Below are 16,697 nucleotides of genomic sequence, written 5' to 3'. Positions count from 1 at the left end.
AAAAAAACCATCTTAGAAATCTTTTAATAATAAAAACAAAAAATTCGATTGGTAATATTTTATTTTACCTCGACAATCGCCTCCTTTGAAACCGTATCTTTGATGCCTTATAATAGAGGATTAAAGAAATTCTAACGTTATAGATGAAAGAGCACGTGCATATCTAGGGAATTTTCTTAGAATGAAGAGGATCGATAAAAAAATATACGAATAAATTTAAAGTTACGAAAGGAAAGCTTCTAGGCATAAAGCGATAACGGAACGAATCAATTTGAAAAGAATTGCTCAAAGTTGCGTGATAAATTAATCAAACGAATTCTCTATACTCGATATAATAGACAGAAAAATATAGAAAACTCGAGATGAAAAATATTCGATATAACGGGGGAAAAAATAAATAAATAAATAAATAAATAAATAAATACAAATATATTAAATATAATCGTAACACGATAATCCGGAATAAATATGGAGGAAAGGGAGCGAGGGGTGGGACAAGTTAGATACAGAAGATTTGAAGAAGAGTCAAGAGTCGAAATAGAGGTGGAAAGCACCGCTATTATTTCCCGGCGAGGGATGGCGCTGACGGTTAGCGGCAGGGGCGGTAGAGGCGCATTTTGAATAATAGAGACCGCGGGTCTATTTATGCTCTGAAATCAATAGCCCAGAGCGTCTATATCGTCGCAGCTAGAAACACCACGGCACGCCGTGGATCGTTCAGTGTCGTTCCTTCGTTGTTCGCATGCATTCACTCCACTTATAAACGCGTCTCATTGTGCCTCGGTATAGGCGCTTCTCTATCGTGGATCATAAATGGGGAACTAGCTGCTGTTCTGCAGACCTCTTTTTTTTCCCCCTCCTCTCTCTCTATCTCTATCTGTCCCCTCCATCCCCCCCTCCCCTCCCTCTTTTCACTACGAACACTGCAGAGTCGAGAAACAATATAGCTTCTTAGGGAACTCTCAATGTTCCGGGACATATTGTTGCTCCTTCTGTTCCATTCTTGAATTCAAGGAACCCATTCTTCAATTTAATTAGAATATCTCGTGGAATTGGGGAGGTTGGAAAGGTAGAAAAATGTGAAGATAAAATATACCTTTTCTTATGTTTGATAATCATGAATGAACTGAACTCAAAACTTGTGACAAAAATTTGGAAGCATCCCTCAAATTAAAATTCTCACTTAAAATTGTCATCATCATCAATCATTAAAATTTACAATATCTCGTAAAAGGAATTGTGAAAAAAAGTCGTAAAACTTTGTGAAAACCACGAAAAATTGACTACAATCTAGTAGAATTATTAAAGAAAAAAAAATATAGCATTTTTGTCGATATATCGAAGCATATATATCGTATCTATCGATAATGTGAAAATTTTGATTCTGAATAATAATTTTTGCTCGTTCGAAAAATAATTATTCTTAATAATTGATTTTTCAAATTTTTGAATCTCGGGATGAAAAGATCCCGAGTTAATCATAAGTTGGCCCTAATCCCCAATTTTTTTCATAATCGAGGGACAACTTGGTCGATAAACGTTTAACAAATACCATCCAATCCAGATCCTTTGTCACAGCTCGGCCATTTTTTAATTACGAGAACTTAGTCAGCAATAAGCGAGACGACATACCGGTGAAAAGTAACCGGTTCGGGAGCCACGAAAGAACCAGAATCCGCGAGTGAAGCCTCGAAAGGGAGAGGGAAGGACGAAGAGGGATGTGGGATATACATTTGTTCCTTTCACCATCGCGATCCAATTAAGATTCTGACCGTCAATGTCGACGTTCCACGCGATGTCTATTAAATTTTCCTTTAGCCTTTTTTTTAGAAGAGAAGGGGGGGGGGGAAGTACCAATTATCAAAATTTTGATTCTGAATAATAATTTTTGCTCGTTCGAAAAATAATTATGTTAACCTTCATTTTTAAGGAATTAAGCTTGCTTAATGGTTGGATTACTCTTCTTAATAATTGATTTTTCGAATTTTTGAATCTCGGGATGAAAAGATCCCGAGTTAATCATAAGTTGGCCCTAATCCCAAATTTTTGGCAGAAAATTTCGCTCCAGTCCCGTGAAACTCTCTCTCATCAGCCTGCCTACCTAACTTTTTAACATTTAACAAATTTTTAAGATTTTAAGTTAATCTTCAAAATTAAATATAAAAATGTAAAAATTAAATATAAAATATAAAAATATAAAAATTATTAAAATATTAAAAATATAAAATTAAATATAAAAATATAAAAAAATTTTGAAATCTTAATTGTAAAATGATTAGTATCAACTAATCATAAACATGCATTTTTAATAATTTTTTTCATAATCATCATACCATTTTTAATTCAGACATTTAGAAATTGATCAATTCTATTAATACTAGGATATCTCCAGATATAGCTTTTCCATGCAACAAATAATATTACATTCTAATTATTACTTCCATCATTATCAACTTTAGTTTATCCTCCATTATCTGCTTATTTATATCATGAATTATAAGATCACCATCAGATGTAGATTATCCAATTTTTAGTTATAAAATGATTAATAATCATAAAAATATTGGTATCCTATATATTATTTTCAGCTTTATGATCAGGAATATATAGGATTCGTACAAAATTAAGTTCTCCAGGATCACGAATTAATAATGATCAAATTTATAATACAATTCTAACTGGACGTGCATTTTTAATATTTTTTTTCATAGTTACCGTACCATTTTTAATTCAGACATTTAGAAATTGATCAATTCTATTAATACTAGGATATATCCAGATATAGCTTTCCCATGAACAAATAATATTACATTCTGATTATTACCTCCATCATTATCATTAAAAAATTTATTTTATCCAAGAATAGGACGAACTTCAATTTATCCATTATATATATCTACTTATTTATATCATCCATTGCCAATAGATTATTCAATTTTTAGTTATAAAATGATTAATATCAACTAACCATAAAAATATTGGTTTCCTATATTTTTAACTTTATTATCCTATTATTTTTATAATCAGGAATATATAGGATCATTCGTATAGATATTTCCAGATATAACTTTTCCACGAACAAATAATATTACATTTTCATTATTACCTCATTATAATCATTATTATTATTAAATTTATTTTATCCAAGACCAAGAGCATGACGAACCTCCTCCTTTATCCATGTCTACTTATTTAATTATAAAATGATTAATATCAACTAATCATAAAAATATTGGTATCCTATATATTATTTTTAGCTTTATATAGCTTTCCCACGAACAAATAATATTACATTTTCATTATTACCTCATAATCATTATTATTATTAAGAAATTTATTTTATCCAAGAACAGGACGAACTTCAATTTATCCTCCATTATACATATCTACTTATTTATATCATTGATCGCCATCAGACATAAATTATCCAATTTTTAATTATAAAATGATTAATATCCTCCATTATACATATCTACTTATTTATATCATTGATATAAATAATCATAAAAATATTGGTATCCTATATATTATTTTTAGTTTTATAATCAGGAATATATAGGATCATTCGTATAAATATTTCTACATATAACTTTCCTACGAACAAATAATATTACATTGTTACCTCATAATCATTATTATTATTAAGAAATTATAATATTATCCAAGACCAAAAACACGACGAACCTCCTCCTTTATCCATGTCTACTTATTTATATCATTCATTACCATCAGACGATAAATTATCCAATTTTTAATTATAAAATGATTAATATCAACTAATCATAAAAATATTGAAATCCTATATATTATTTTTAGCTTTATATAGCTTTCCCACGAACAAATAATATTACATTTTCATTATTACCTCATAATCATTATTATTATTAAGAAATTTATTTTATCCAAGACCAAGAACACGACGAACCTCCTCCTTTATCCATGTCTACTTATTTATATCATTCATTGCCATCAGACGATAAATTATCCAATTTTTAATTATAAAATGATTAATATCAACTAATCATAAAAATATTGGTATCCTATATATTATTTTTAACTTTATGATCAGGAATATATAGGATCATTCGTATAAATATTTCTACATATAACTTTCCTACGAACAAATAATATTACATTGTTACTTCATAATCATTATTATTATTATTAAATTTATTTTACCCAAGACCAAGAACACAATGAACCTCCTCCTTTATCCATGTCTACTTATTTATATCATTCATTGCCATCAGACATAAATTTTTAATTATAAAATGATTAATATTAACTAATCATAAAAATATTGGTATAATATTATTGGTAAATAATATTACATTTTCATTATTATTATTAAGAAACTTATTTTACCCAAGAACAGGACGAACTTCAATTTATCCTCCATTATACGTATCTACTTATTTATATCATTGATCGCCGATCACATGTAGATCATCCAATTCTTTTCCTCTTCAAAAAATTGTATTGCAAAAAAATGTAACCCAAACTGTCCCAATTAAATTCCATTCCATTCCACGACCCTTTGTTCGAACACGCTCGAACATCCTCGATCAACGAGGAGGCGGATCTTCAGAGGATCCATCCGGATCCATCCAACTCGGCGCTCTCTGATACAGGAAAGGAACGAGCTGTGGACCACGGTGAACGGATTCAAAGGTGCGTGTACACGTGCGTGGCGGTGCGAGGCAACGAGAAGAATACCGGATATGGGCTAGACTAGAGCCAGACGGGCCGGAATGGAAATCAATACAGTCTCAACACTCGTCGGCTTCTCCCGCCCGCCACCCCCTCGTTCCTCAGCTACCTCATTTCTCGCTCCCCGCCATCCTTCCTCCACCACCCCCTTTTTTTGTTTTTTTCTTTTCTTCCTTTTTTCCTTTCTCCTTCTCTTTATCATTCCTCGTTCGTTCGTTCGTTCGTTGTCTCTCTGGTGGTGGCGTTATTATTATTGGCCGCCAGAGCCAGTTCTACAGGAATGCAGGATTGCATTCAAGCACAATGGATCCAAGATCTCGCCTCGCTTTCGTCAATCGTTTCCCTCGATTTGAGGGCGGCTTTTAAATTTTTCGACTCGAACGGAATTTTTAGGAAGGGAAAGGAAGGATTTCGTCGAATCTTTTAATTCGAAAGGGTACAAGATTCATCACACTGGGTCATTTCCCTATTCCTGCGAGTTTCTTCGAAGGAAAGTTGTTCTTCTTCGAGTTCGATGATTTCGAAGATTTTCGTTCGTTCGAGATAATTCAGGGTCGATAATTAATTTTGTGAGATACTTGATCGAATGGAAGACGAGGGGGATATATTCTTGGGGACGTGTTTGAAGATGTTTGAAAAATGGGGACGTGTTTGAAGATGTTTGAAAAATGTTAGAGAAAAAAATATCGAAGGCTTTGCGAGGTAAATTTTAAATGCAGGATGAAAAAGAAAAGAAAAAGAAAAGTCGCGATAGGAAGGAATGAATCATTGGCCGATGAATCAACCAGTTATGCAAAGGTGAAGAAAGGGGAGGAATTGTGGCGGTCGGTGGAAATGAGACAGAAAGGATGAAGCGATTCAAAGGTTTCTGTTGTTAAAACGAGATAACCAAGACCAAACATGGTCTTGCCAGTGATTTCAGATGGAGACCGATTCGCGATCCTTTTACGGCCTGCTTACTCTCCGCCTTTCTTGTCCGAGTCTCAAGTCTCGTGCGCCCCATCCACGGCCGACCATACCCCAAATTCTTTCATTCCTTCATGTCAACACACAAGATCCAAGGAGTAATAAAAGTAAGTGTAATAAAAGTAAGTGAAAAGAGAACATCTAAACCAGAGAGAGAGAGAGAGAGAGAGAAACAAATTCTATTCCTTTAATACACGACACGTGCAAACGAGGCGATAGATTAGAGAATTTCTGCGAGGATAATCCATCTCTGGTTTAGAACAAAGAAGTAATAAGAATTTAAAAAAAAAAAAAAGAATCTTTATTTCTTCGATACACCTCAAACCACATTATTTATATATATAATTATCTTATAATTATACAATATTATTATATAATTATCCTTATAATTATATATATCTTTATAATTATATATATTAATATAATTATATATATCTTAAAAAAAAAAAAAATTTCATAGAACATTTCTATTAGAATGATAACTAATTTAAAAAAAAAAAAAGCAATCCCTATTCCTCTGTACTATGGAGCCCCACACCCTTATTCAAATAATTATATATATCTTTATAATTATATATATATCTTTATAATTATATAGGTAAAAAATAGAAAGATTTCAGATGAAGAATAAAAATATTTTTAAAAAATCAAGCTCTGTCCCTTTTGAATGCATCCCAAATATTGTACATCTTATATCCATATATATATAAATGAAATCAAGAGACCACGATCACTAAAAGAGTCTCTAAAAAAATTTCATAAAAGATTTCTACTAAAGCAATAACTAATTTAAAAAAAAAAAAAAAAACCCTTATTCTTGCACAATCCAAACTTCATACACTTTATTCAAATATGCAAACGAGATGAAAGATTTGAAGATTTCAAGTGAAGGATAAAAACACTTAAAGAAAAAGCAAGCTCTATTCCTCTTCAATGCACCCCAAATATCATTTTACATCCATATAAGTAAGAAGTGAGAGACCAAGATCACCAAAAGAGTCTCTAAATAAAATTTCATAAAAGATTTCTACTAGAGTGATAACTAATAACTAATTTAAAAAAGAAAAACAATCTTTTTTTCCTGCACAGTCCAAGCTTCATATACCTTATCCAAATAGAGAGCAAACGAGATGAAAGATTTCAAGATTTCAAGAATAAAAACACCTAAAGAAAAAGCAAGCTCTATCTTCTTCAATGCAAATATCACTTAACATCCATATAAGTAAGAAAAGAGACCAAGATCACCAAAAGAGTCTCTAAAAAAAATTTCATAAAAGATTTCTACTAGAGTGATAACTAATAACTAATTTAAAAAAGAAAAACAATCTTTTTTTCCTGCACAGTCCAAGCTTCATATACCTTATCCAAATAGAGAGCAAACGAGATGAAAGATTTCAAGATTTCAAGAATAAAAACACCTAAAGAAAAAGCAAGCTCTATCTTCTTCAATGCAAATATCACTTAACATCCATATAAGTAAGAAAAGAGACCAAGATCACCAAAAGAGTCTCTAAAAAAAATTTCATAAAAGATTTCTACTAGAGTGATAACTAATAACTAATTTAAAAAAGAAAAACAATCTTTTTTTCCTGCACAGTCCAAGCTTCATATACCTTATCCAAATAGAGAGCAAACGAGATGAAAGATTTCAAGATTTCAAGAATAAAAACACCTAAAGAAAAAGCAAGCTCTATCTTCTTCAATGCAAATATCACTTAACATCCATATAAGTAAGAAAAGAGACCAAGATCACCAAAAGAGTCTCTAAAAAAAATTTCATAAAAGATTTCTACTAGAGTGATAACTAATAACTAATTTAAAAAAGAAAAACAATCTTTTTTTCCTGCACAGTCCAAGCTTCATATACCTTATCCAAATAGAGAGCAAACGAGATGAAAGATTTCAAGATTTCAAGAATAAAAACACCTAAAGAAAAAGCAAGCTCTATCCCTCTTCAATGCACTCCAAATATTACTTTACATGCATATAAGTAAGAAGTGAGAGACCAAGATCACCAAAAGAATCTCTAAAAAAAATTTCATAGAAGATTTCTATTAGAATGATAACTAATTTATCTCCATTTTATCCAAATATGCAAACAAGATGAAAGATTTCAAGATTTCAAGGATGAAGGACAAAAACACCTAAAGAAAAAGCAAGCTCTATCCTTCTTCAATGCAAATATCACTTAACATCCATATAACTAAGAAAAGAGACCAAGATCACCAAAAGAGCCTCTAAAAAAAAATTTCATAGAAGATTTCTATTAGAATGATAACTAATTTAAAAAAAAGAAAAGCAATCCCTATTCCTCTGCACTATGGAGCCCCACACACCTTATACAAATATGCAAACAAGATGAAAGATTTCAAGATTTCAAGTGAAGAGCAAAAACACTTAAAGAAAAAGCAAGCTCTATCCTTCTTCAATGCAAATATCACTTAACATCCATATAACTAAGAAAAGAGACCAAGATCACCAAAAGAGCCTCTAAAAAAAAATTTCATAGAAGATTTCTATTAGAATGATAACTAATTTAAAAAAAAGAAAAGCAATCCCTATTCCTCTGCACTATGGAGCCCCACACACCTTATACAAATATGCAAACAAGATGAAAGATTTCAAGATTTCAAGTGAAGAGCAAAAACACTTAAAGAAAAAGCAAGCTCTATCCTTCTTCAATGCAAATATCACTTAACATCCATATAAGTAAGAAAAGAGACCAAGATCACCAAAAGAGTCTCTAAAAAAAAATTTCATAGAAGATTTCTATTAGAATGATAACTAATTTAAAAAAAAGAAAAGCAATCCCTATTCCTCTGCACTATGGAGCCCCACACACCTTATTCAAATATGCAAACAAGATGAAAGATTTCAAGATTTCAAGTGAAGAGCAAAAACACTTAAAGAAAAAGCAAGCTCTATCCTTCTTCAATGCAAATATCACTTAACATCCATATAAGTAAGAAAAGAGACCAAGATCACCAAAAGAGTCTCTAAAAAAAAATTTCATAGAAGATTTCTATTAGAATGATAACTAATTTAAAAAAAAGAAAAGCAATCCCTATTCCTCTGCACTATGGAGCCCCACACACCTTATCCAAATATGCAAACTGAGAATGAAGGATGGAGGTGGGGACGCACGCACACGCGGTTTCTTCCACGGCAAGAATTCGGGCGAGGAGAAGGTTTGCCGAAGAAGGGAGGGGCGGCCGGCATGCGGTTGAGAGGCACGGTGAACCAGATATTCGAATGGCATCGACGGGTCTCCGTGCAGAAGGGGCAGGAGTAGGTGCGGGAAAGGGACAGTCTCGAGAGGCAACTGGGTATACGAGGTAGTGGGTATATACGAGCGGAGATATCCAGGTCACAAAACAAGTGTCGCAACCGGCCACGCTGGCACGCTCCTGGCCAGAGAATATACACACCTCCCGCTCTCAGCGTGGCAATTTCGACTCCTGCCGCGGCGCGTAACCTGACGGGCGTGCCTGTGAACCGAACTATCGATTGGCCGCGTACCACCCGCGTACCGTCTCACGTTCCTCGTTCTCCCTCGTAACGAGGTAGCGAATTAATTAAACCATCCCGAGTACAATGGCAAACTTGAACAGTCTTTTTCGATCAATCTTAATCCGTCGAAATATCAGTGGACATCAACGTCCTTTGATTCCTTCTTACTTCTTTTTGTTATTGGTGTGGAATCTCGGTTATATATGGAGATAGGATAGAAGACGATATAATTGGATGAGTAATATTCTGAAAGTGTCTAACAATAACGATATATGCGAGCCATTTCTTCTTTTTCTTTTTCCTCATGAACGTTAAAATATTATTTTTTTATTTCAACTTCGATCGATGGAAAAATTTCTTTAAATCTTTTTTTCAAACCATTCGAATTATTGGACAATATTTAGAAAGTGTCTAACAATAACGATATATGCGAGCCATTTCTTCTTCTTCTTTTTCTTCATGAAATATTATTTTTTATTTCAACTTCGATCGATGGAAAAATTTCTTTAAATTTTTTTTTCAAACCAATTCGAATTATTGGATGGACAATATTTAGAAAGTGTCTAACAATAACGATATATGCGAGCCATTTCTTCTTCTTTTTCGTTCCTCATGAAATATTATTTTTTATTTCAACTTTGATCGATGGAAAAATTTCTTTAAATCTTTTTTTCAAACCATTCGAATTATTGGACAATATTTAGAAAGTGTCTAACAATAACGATATATGCGAGCCATTTCTTCTTCTTCTTTTTCCTCATGAAATATTATTTTTTATTTCAACTTCGATCGATGGAAAAATTTCTTTAAATCTTTTTTTCAAACGAATCGAATTATTGAAAAAAAAAAAAAAAAAAAGGATTGAGAGAGGATTCGAAAGATACTTTGGAGAATGGCACGGATAAATATTTCATATTCAAATATAATCACTCGGCTCGATACAGTACAGGGAACAATTGACCGAGGAGTTGGCGCGAAATCACGAACGGGCTTCGTGGGACGTGGAAGAGGTAATCGAAGCACGTGTGAGCGAACGATGTCGAGAATTTCAACGAACCCCCGATAACTGTAAAGCAAACGATTTTTTTCTTCTTCTTCTTCTTCTTCTTCTTCTTCTTCTTCTTCTCTATTGTTTGTCTACCGTCGATTCTTGTCGCGATCTTCGATCGTGTCGCTTCTTGAATTAGATCTTTAAAATCGCGGAAAAAAGTCAGAACGACATTCCGAATAATAACTTGGATAAATACACGTACGTGCGCACACACACGTGTTTATCAATATGCACATTGGAATTATTTTTAACATTTACTCATTGTTTGCCGTTCAAATATATCCGTAGTAATATAATAATTATAATGTAATAATAATATTAATATAATAATAATACAATAATAATAATAAATAATTTTTTTATCCTCTTTTCCATTTAAAAATATTATTCATTGTTCGAATAATTTAATCTTTGCAATTGTTATTTCAACGATCGAATTAAATCGAAGATCTTTTTTTTTTAATAGCAAAGGAAATTCATCAATGGAATGCGTGAACGAAGATCGCGACATCTATGATGAATTTCAAATTGTATAAATATTAATGAAGCTATTTCGCAAGCAAGAGCGACCGATATTATTCGATTTTCCTCTTCCTCTTTTTCTTTCTAAATCTATTATTAATTACTACCCCTCTCCCCCCTCCCTTTTGTACGAGAAATTCTCTCAGCAATTCCGCGGATGTGAGCACTTTTTCGAGATGATCGACGATGTCAATTTTGGCGAACGAAAACTATACGTGTAAAAGAAGTGTAGGACGATCGTGAGTAAATCGTGATGAAGTTTAAGTCACGATGTAGAAAAGAGATTGCGACTTCTAAGGTAAGCGGAATGCTGACTTATACCTAACAAGGTTCATTAACACTAACTATGAATATTAGCACATTGACTGCCGTCACGATACATTGGAATATGCATGCACATGTATTATACAGGATGTCTCACGCGACTAATAAGTCGACTCGGCTAGATTTAAAACGGTAACGACTAGAAAAGAAAAAAGAAAGATGTATATATAATAATGAATGGTTTCAAATAATGCATCACGTGATGTTTACGTCTACGTTTCTATTAATAGAATCACGTACATATATACACGTTTTTAATTAACAGATTTTTAATTTTTCGTGAAAGAAGAAAAAAATATATGGAAACATTTAACAATTAATCCCAACATTAATGTATTAATACTTAATTTTTTTTCTTTTTTTATTTTTTCTTTATTTATATTTTTATATTTATAATTTTTATTTTTTTTCTTTCGTGGAAAAAGAAAAAAAAATATGGAAACATTTAACATTAATTAATCTCAACATCAATATATTAATATTTAAAATACCGAGTGTATTTTGTTCAGTTACGTTCATCGATTGTCATTCATGAAATTGTGACATAATAAGAAATAAGAATTTCATAATATAATTTTAATTTTATACGAATAATATTACGAATAAATAATACAAACTTCTCGTTTGTAATCTAATCTCTGATTTCTATCTATACATATACGGTTCCATATACGGATGGATCAATTAAAATAATTAATTCCGACATTATCGTTCATCGGTAACCTCGATAGAAGTCGAGTTCGTATGAATCGCGGTAGAGAGAAAGAGAGAGAGAGAGAGAGAGAGGGAGAGAGAGATTCATGATTATTCACGAGGAAAAATGAACAAGAAAAATTATACCAAACAAAAACTAACAGACAAAACCGTTTACACGACATAAAGGAATAACCGTTATCCACGACATAAAACTATTAACGCAAAGATATAAGCAACCAGTATCCAATTTTTTATCCAAAACAAAACATTTCGCGTGAACACCGCTAACAATCGCAATAATAAATCGGTAACTACAACACGATTCGTCATTTCTTTCTCCCCTTCCAACTTCCACGAAATCCTCGAAATTCCCTTCTCGTGTTGCATACGAGGCGAGGAAGGAATCCAAGGTTAAAGAAATTTAGAAAAAAGTAAGACATTAAGACGCGGCCATTCGTGAAAATGACCATTTCAAAATGGCCGTAAAGATCGAACCGAGCGATACGCAGCTCGATAAAAACACAATGGAAAAAAAATTAAAATCGTACAGGCGAGGTTGGAAAGAAATTTAAAAAGAAGGCAGGAAGGAGGAGTAAGTATATAAATACGAATACATCGAGGCTAGGCGACTAGACTGTCCAAGGCTTCTTAGAAAGCTCTTAAAATGCGAATAGCGTGGCCGTGAACGGCAGAACGATACTCGCGAAGACGAGCAGGCACGGGAAATTCGTCACGTAAACGGCGGACAATGACTCCCTGCTACCTGTGAGCCAAACGACTCGCTAAGGTACCCGTTAGTTGCTCACCATGAAAAACCAACGAATCACCTACCGCAGCGCGAATCGTGTACCCGCGCATGCCCGTGCATCGATACCTAAATCGCTATGGGTCTCGCATGGATTTCGCACGCAACAACAAACCCGACACGATTGTCAATCGCTCGGAGGAAATTGTTTAAGAGGTTAACGCTTTAGATAGTCGCTCTGCGAGATGAGAAATTTTTTAATCTTAAAAAGATCGATTAGATTTTCGTTGATGGTAACTAAATTTCTAAATTTGAATCGAGTTTTATCCCGTGTTAAAAATCTTTCTAAAACGATTTAATAATTTTATAATGCTCGACCGATTTTATCGATCATCCATATATACGAATCATGCGTCCTTTATAAAATTCTTAACACGTTTACGAGTGAACTCGTTCCAACTGTGTGCCAAGTTCTGTTAGTATTTCTCTTCTTTCTTCTTCCTCTTCTTCTATTTATTAGTAATACAAATCACAAGATAGAGAACGCACGTTCTCATACCTGATGCATGGGGATCATACCATGTAATATCCTACTACGTATCCCCATGGCAATCGCCTAGGAACCATAACAATATGCGAGTTAGACTCAAACGTGTAATTCACGGATAGATTGAACGTAGATCGAGCTCAAGGTTAAAACCATCTCGTGCAACAACTCTATATAGGTTAGATCACCATTTTTGTCAACGAAACCCTCTCGGTCCTGGAATTTATGTTACTAACGGCCACGGTCGTCGAAATCGTACGTGAATTTCATACGGACGGACGGATTCGTCCAGTAATAATAAATAAGTTTTTTTTCACGCGCGCGCGAGTGAAAGTGAACGGGCACGAAGTAAAGAGGGCGAATGTCGAGCGTACGATCGTAAAAGAAAGAAAGGAAAAATAAAAAGAATTCCTCGGGATAATTCACTCGACGAAACGAAGCGGGGAGGGGAGGGGAGGGGAGGGGAGGCGCGAGGAGATCGACGCGGCAGATAGCGGGGCCGCGGGAAGGCCTATATCGAGCCCACCTTTCACTTCGACGAGGCTCCGGCTTTTTCGTCCACCCGTAGCCGCTAATTATCGCGCGAGAACGAAGATTCCCGCGGCTAGATAGCGCGTGGTAAAAGTAACCGCTTTCCGGATATCGAGTACGCGTTAACGAAGAGAGACGTTTTCGAGAAAGCATCCGCCGCCGCCGATATCGGATCTCTCTCTCTCTCGCTCTCTCTCTCTTTCGCTCTCGCTCTCGCTCTCTCTCTCTCTCTTTCGCTCTCGCTCTCGCTCTCGCTCGCTCGCTCGCTCGGTGAACGCAAAATCGTGAGAATAATTTTCACAACGCGTGTCGATCGATTGTGAACGCGTGTTTCCTTCTTCTCTAGGCGATGTGCCGGTTTCTATCGCGTTTCTCGCGGAGAGGGGAAGTTTCAAGCTATGCCAAAGATCCTCTTTGTGCAGAAAAGTGATTAATAGGTTGGATGGACGGTAGATGGAAAATTTCGGATAGAAAAATTAAACGCGGAGAAGGATAAATGTGACTCACCTTGATCGTGTATGTAGAACAGGCGCAGCAATCGCTTGAGTTGAAATTAATTAATCGCAATGTGGAAGTACTCTTAACCGTAGCGCGTTTCTAGAATTATGTATAAGCGTTCACACTCCGTTGTACGATCCTCTTCTCTTCTTTCTTTTCTTCTTAACAGCTATCGTTTATTATTTTTTTATTTTATTATTCTTACTGTTGTTGTCTTATTGTTGTTGTTGTTGTTATTATTATTATTCTCTTTGCCCTTTGTTGCTTGTTGTTGCCCGATCCGTCTCTATTACTTATATGTGTATGTGTACGTGTCTTGTTATTATATATTTATCTGTTTATATAATATATATATATATATATCATATAAATATTATTCTTATAAATATATCTGTGTCTGCAGGTACTTTGCTGTCCTGGTTCGTATATTAATCGATTATAAAGGGCTCGAAGGGGGAGAGGTATCGTTATGAAACGAGAATTTCTAAACCAAATCCAATCTTGGAAAACGAAATCTTTCCTCTCTCGTTTTCAACGTTCTTTCGTTCGTTCGTTCGTTCGTTCGTTCGTCCGTCGATCTCGAATCGAGGAGATTATTCTTCTCTCTCTCTCTTTCTCTCTCTCGTTATACGTTCACGTCCGTATACATACGGCCACCGGGGACCTTTTATGCGTGTATATGTGTGTATGCACAATGTGTATATGTATGTAAAAGGGCTGTTTGACTTTCCAAACGCAAAGTGACGATTAAAACGTTAAAATTCTCCTCTCTTCCTTTCCTCTTCTATTTAAAATTTTCTCCCGCGCTCTTTCTCTTTCCTTCTCTCTCTCTCTGATTCTTTTTGTCTCTGTATAGATATATATATAATATTTATATATATATATATATGTGTGTGTGTGTATAACGTTGCTATTATTATTAATATTATTATTTTGTATTATTATTATTATTATTATTATTATTATTATTATTATTATTATTATTATTATTATTTTGTATTATTATTATTTGTAGTCGCGTTCTTCGGAGGGGCCTAGGCACTATTACGCTGCGAAAAAGAGGTTTAAGTTTGAAGGTACTTGTACGCACGAGGTATATGTTCTCAAGGTAGAAGTTTATTATTATTAATATTGTTGTTATTATTATTATTATTATTATTATTATTAATGTTATTGTTATTATTATTATAGTTATTATTATTATTATTATTAATTTTTTTTTTCCAACGTAGGAGCAACGCAGCGATAACCCGCTGTAAAGGAGAAGAACGGGCTTGTCTTGTGTGCTCGTCCGGCCAACTCTGGTCAAAAGGGAAGGGACTTTTACTAACTTCTCAAGGTTCTCCCGCTTTTTCCAACCCCTTCCCCTTCTCGTTCGATCTCTCTCTCTCTCCCTCCACCAGTTGCCAGTTTATATTCCGTCTCGAAAGCACGTGTGTGTGTGTATGTGTGTGTGTGTGTGTGTGTTGTTTCCTCTTTATAATGTTCTCCCTCTCTCTCTCTTTCTCTCTCTCTCTCTCCTCCCTTCGTCTCTTCCTTCGTCTTCGTCTCACCGTTCCTCTTCCTTCGTTTTTTTCGTCCTCTTCCTCTTCTCCTTCTTCTTTTTTCGCTTTTTCCTCCTCGTTTTCTTCCGAATGGTGAGCCTTTTCGCTTGACAATCGACGGCGGCGCCCTCTACGCCGCGGTACGCACTCTCACGGAAGGTCAGAAGTCGTTATCACCTCCTCGAGTTTTCCCACTTGCTAGCCACATCGCCCTGGGCCCCGCACCCGCCCTCCTCCACCGGCTGCTCAACCACCACCACCACCACCACCACCATCTGGAACAAAGAGAAAACGGGGCCGTTTTAGGGATCAGTTATATAATCGTTCACGGATTATTGCCACGGGGGGTGAGAAGATCGGTGGATTCAGGTTATAGGTTATGTATGACACGCTGACTTCCCGTAACTGATTTTTCCAGGATCTTTTATTCTAAATCATCGATCTTTTATTCTAAATCATCGATCTTTTATTCTAAATTATTAATCTAGATTATTATCTTTTGTTCTAAATTATTCTAATTATTCTAAATTATATTGTTAATATAATTTATTTGTTGTATAATTTATTTGTTAATTAATTTATATTGTCAATATTTGTCGAAGAGATACAGAGTGGAAAACGTAACGAAGTTTTGATATAATTTGTAATAGTAAAGAGGAATTCGATTTTCGAGGTTGATGTAATATCGTGTTTATTTGGTTTATTTGGTTTTAACTGATTCGAATAGAATTATACAGTGCAGTTTACGAGTTGATAATCTTTTCGATTATCAAGAAAATTTGAACGAGAGATGGTATTTATTAATTTTACGTTACATTCTTTGCTATTGCGTGGAGAAAACGCATAGATTTCACGATAATCGAAATAATTTCGGAGAAAGAGATCAGTGGATTTAGGTTAGGTTATGTATGACACGCTGACTTTTCAGGATCGTGTCAAGGATATCATTGATCTTTTATATTCTAGATCATATTGCGCGAATATTAATCGAAGAGACAGTGGAAAATATTTTCGTGTAACGAAGTTTTGATATAATTTGTAAGAGTAAAGAGG

General features: G+C 34.2%; 1 protein-coding gene across 1 annotated transcript in view; it reads right to left on the bottom strand.

Annotated features, from left to right (window-relative positions):
• LOC122717170 (ecdysone receptor) overlaps positions 1 to 14,945 on the bottom strand; it is a 103,368-nt gene extending 88,423 nt beyond the window's left edge. Inside the window, exon 1 of the mRNA XM_043940983.1 lies at positions 14,110 to 14,945. The gene's annotated coding sequence lies outside the window, so the exon portion shown is untranslated. The remainder of the gene's footprint in view (positions 1 to 14,109) is intronic.
• Between the last annotated feature and the right edge of the window lie 1,752 nt (positions 14,946 to 16,697).

This window comes from Apis laboriosa, unplaced genomic scaffold, assembly GCF_014066325.1.
Source record: "Apis laboriosa isolate Shangri-la unplaced genomic scaffold, ASM1406632v1 scaffold4_cov146, whole genome shotgun sequence".
NCBI lineage: Eukaryota > Metazoa > Arthropoda > Insecta > Hymenoptera > Apidae > Apis > Apis laboriosa.
The sequence above is the reverse complement of the archived record's forward strand: the minus strand, read 5'-3'. Positions and strand labels throughout refer to the sequence as shown.